At 57.7% G+C, this 3,914-nt stretch overlaps 1 pseudogene; it reads right to left on the bottom strand.

Moving 5' to 3' along the window:
* Positions 1–2,624: 2,624 nt before the first annotated feature.
* LOC101968209 (thioredoxin, mitochondrial pseudogene) lies at positions 2,625–3,095 on the bottom strand (annotated as a pseudogene).
* Between the last annotated feature and the right edge of the window lie 819 nt (positions 3,096–3,914).

Here is a 3,914-nt window from a genome sequence, read left to right as displayed (position 1 = left end):
GCCAGCTGCAATACCCTGCCCCTGGGCTGCCCACTGTTGGCCTGGTCCTGGGCATGCTCCTCCAGCCTGGGCTGAGCCTGTGAACCCCTGAGCAGGTGGCAGTGGGTGCTGCCTTCTTCTGTGGGAAGGGCCTGGGGGCCTCAGTCTCTGGCCTCGGAGACCCTCACCGGGGCCTTGTCACACTGCACCTCTGTCCATGTGGGATGCCCTACATGGGCTCCTCTCCTCACTCTCCCTGGAGCATGGCTCCGCTCTTGCAGGCATGAGTGTCCACTCCTAGTGGGGGGCACCCTGCTGGAAGGCATCTCTCACTGCTAGTGCTTACTGCTCGCCTGGTCCTGAAGAGCTTTCTCAGTGGACTGCCAGGGCAGTGGGCACAGGCCACAGGAGGACCACACCCTCCTGGGTGGATAAGCCCAACCCCTGTGTGTAACCCTCAAGAAAAAAAGGAGCAAGAGGCTGGCAGACGGATCCAACAGGATCAGGCACCGAGCCAGGAGCAGCCCCCAGGCCAGGATGCCCCACCCAGCTCTGGGCAGGGGTTGCGAGCCCACCACCCACCTGGACTTAGCAGCATCTCAGCACAGTCTCTGGCCGAAGCCCCACAGGGGGCCACCCGGGTCCAGCCTGCACCCCATTCCTCCCAGGTGATCACCGGCAGCAGAGGAGGACGACAGGGGCGAGGTGGTTGTCTGTCCCTGAGTGTCGGTTTGCTCGAGCAGGGTGCTCGTTACTGCCAGGAACCAAGCAGTGTTAGGAGTGTGACAAGTATTCGGGGCACCATGGGCCAGTGCTTTCCCAGGAGAGACCCAGCGACCAAAGCCTCCTCACAGGACAGCACTGGAACCTGCAGGGGTCTCCTGTGACCACATGACAAAGGACCACGTGCTTGGTTAGAATCCAGAAGTTCATTTGCTCATGATTTTGGAGTCGAGAAATCCAAAACCAAGGCGCTGGCAAACTTGTGCCTCTGGGAGCTGAGGGGGAGCCTGCTCCGTGCCTCTGGCTTCTGATGGCCTCCGGCAACCCTCGCATCCCCTCCCCCCGTGTGGAGACGCAGCTTTGCCCTGATCTCCTCTGCCTTCGCGAGGTCTCTGGGTCTCCAAGTCTTGAATCTCCCTCTCATTCCTCTTCGAAGGACAGGAGTCCTCAGATCTAGGATCACTCCAAATCTGGGCCCATCTTGTCTCTAGGCCTCTCACTTATTGCAACGCACAGAGTCTGTTTCCAAATAAGGCTGCACTCGGAGCCTGGGCATTAGGACACGGACAATGCACTTTAGTACCTGGGCACTTTGGTTCCTGAAATGCTGGTGCTGTGAGGGAGAGGACTGGCCCTCTGTCCTTCAGGGCGTGGGCAGAGGAGGCCTCAAATGTGGACACAGACCAGAAGTGTTGCTAGAGAGGAAGATGCTTAAACCCTGTGTCGGAAAGGTGGCCGCGCCTGCTGTGCACGTGGACAGGGGGAGGCAAGGCAAGGAGGCTGGGTCCTGTGGGGGCCGCTCTGCGTCGGTGTGGCATAGGCAGTCCTCACTGTGGAGGCACTCAGTCTCCGGACTAGCCCCCGGAGCCAACCGCACATCGCTTTAGCTGAACGAGGGAGCCGAGTCAATAATTCACCCTGCAGAGTCTCAGCATTCTATTCAGGGCTCCATTTGTTAAATTTTAAAATGAGAACATAACACCAGAAATGAGTCAATTCCCTTATTCTAATCATAAATTTGCATTCCTCTGTGTCGCTTCATTATTAAAGTAGAATATGTTATTACGTTGAAAAATCAAATAATGCAGTGCAGGTTATAGGGTTCAGAATTAAACATCTAGGAAGAAAAATAAACCCAGAATATTAAAAGCCCAGCGTGAGGAGTAGTAGGCATTGGGAGTACGTGGCGGTTTCTAGTTAGGAACTTGGGGCAGCCAGGCCAGGGCACTGGGTGCAGCCAGGGACACCTAGGACCTCAGCTGCCATCAAGAAAGCTGGGGCCAGCCCCGGGAGGGGAGTCTGGGGAGTGAGCAGAAGCATCCAGCAGCTGGGGTGCTCAGGAGGAGCAGGCTTCTGCCTTGCAGGAGGGGGCAGGCTCAGTGTGGGTGGGGACCCCCCCACGCCAGCACCCCCCCACACCAGCACCCCCCCACGCCAGCACCCCCCACGCTAGGTCTGCCCAGCGGGTTTCAGCGGGTGTTCCTGTCCCTAGGTTTGCTACACACTTGCTTTAGCTAATAGCTGTTTGCCATTTGCCTCCTTCTCCCTTCAGCTCCGCCGTGTCTTGGCTGTGAGCACGGGAAGCTCTCCTAGGCACACGCGCTTAGAATTGTCAGTCTCCCTGTCACGGCCTCCGCACGGTCGTGAAACCTGCCTTTACCTGGAGCTGATTGTGCTTTCCGGGGTCTGCGCTGTGTGCTGTGGACGTGGGCAGGGCCGCTCTGCGGCTGCACGTGCTCCTGGTGGTCACATCTACAGACGGCACCGTGCTCACTGCTGCTTGCTTTGAACGTGTGTCCGTCACATCTACAGAGGCCCATGGGGTGGACCCAGGGGATGAAGGGGAGAGCTGAGTTCTACTGGAATCCCTCCCAGGATGGGCATCTAGGCGGGCAGGGGCGGTCAGAACACTTCCTTGCTCGTCAGCCAATCGACTTCTTCAGGAAGGCCTGCTGGGCCTCATCTTTGATGCCTACACACTTGTCCACCATGTCCCCATCTTGATGGCCAGCACAGTAGGCGCAGCTGACACCTCTTACTTGATGGCGAGGTCTGGGTTGTCATCAGCGTCCACCTTGGCCACCATCTTTTCTAACCGCGGCCCCAGGATCCTGCGGGGGCCACTCCACAGTGCATGGAAACCCACAGCCACTGGTGTCTTATTGTTGATCACTTGGTCTTCAGGGTCAGGTCCATCCCGGACATCAAGGGTCATTGACTAGACTCTGCTGCAATACATTGTCTGAGCTGGGCCGGATGTTACTGTCAGGCCACCAGAACAGCACTTTGGGGGTCTGCAGAGACTTGTAGGTGAGGGGTGCCCACTGGCCCTGAGGGAACTCCCTGGAGACTGTAGAGGCCAGGAGCCTCCTCCTGAGAAGTCGCTGAGCCATCTGTAAGGGGAAGGGACAGGAGGGTCTGGGACACAACAGGAGGTCAACACACCAAGAAAACAAAGGGATTTGGGAGAATTACGGGGGATAGGAAGATACGGGGGCTGGATACAAGATGCAAGGAAATATGTAAGATTTCTGGGGTAGAGGTTAGTGAGGAACGCCAAAGAGGTGAGAGTGATAGAGAATTCTCCCTTTTGCAGGTCTGTATTAAGGCCGTGGCTGCTGATGCGCCCTCCAGTCCGCTGGCTCTGCTTCTGTCTCCAGCCTTCTGCGAAGCCCACCTGGCGAGTGGTCACTCAGTTATGTTGTGCAGCTCTCAGCTGGCCACCTGGGTCTCTCACCCTGTGGGCACCTCTGCAGACACCTCTGCGGGTTCTCTGTCTATTTACACCTGAGATTCACGCTTCCCTCTAAGTGCCAGGATGCGCTCAGTGGGTGCCCACCAGGACCCTCGGTTCTCTGTTTCCTGGGTTTGAGCCGCCGTTTCCTCTTCATGGCTGTGATGACAACTGGACGCTGGGCATCATGAGCTACATGCTGCAGAGTCCCCGGCCTTTGCTGTTACTATAAAAAGTGGTTTTTTGTTTCATAAGACAATTCAGTTCCCTGGAACCCAACAGGCTGTGTCTGCTGGGGGCGGGGGCAGTGGACACCTCACCTCATTGTGGGCCTGTCCCCTGCTTTCCTGCTTCCTGCTCCCCTAAAGCTCGCCAGCTCCCCGACCAGCCCGGGGCTTCCCAGGTCCCTTGCCCAGCTCAGGCCCATGCCCACTGTGACCCCTCCTGCCCTGACTCCCCGACCTCTCGCTGAACGGGT

Source organism: Ictidomys tridecemlineatus, chromosome 1 (assembly GCF_052094955.1).
Source record: "Ictidomys tridecemlineatus isolate mIctTri1 chromosome 1, mIctTri1.hap1, whole genome shotgun sequence".
Lineage (NCBI taxonomy): Eukaryota > Metazoa > Chordata > Mammalia > Rodentia > Sciuridae > Ictidomys > Ictidomys tridecemlineatus.
Note: the sequence above shows the minus strand (reverse complement) of the source record. Positions and strands in the feature narration are given on the sequence as shown.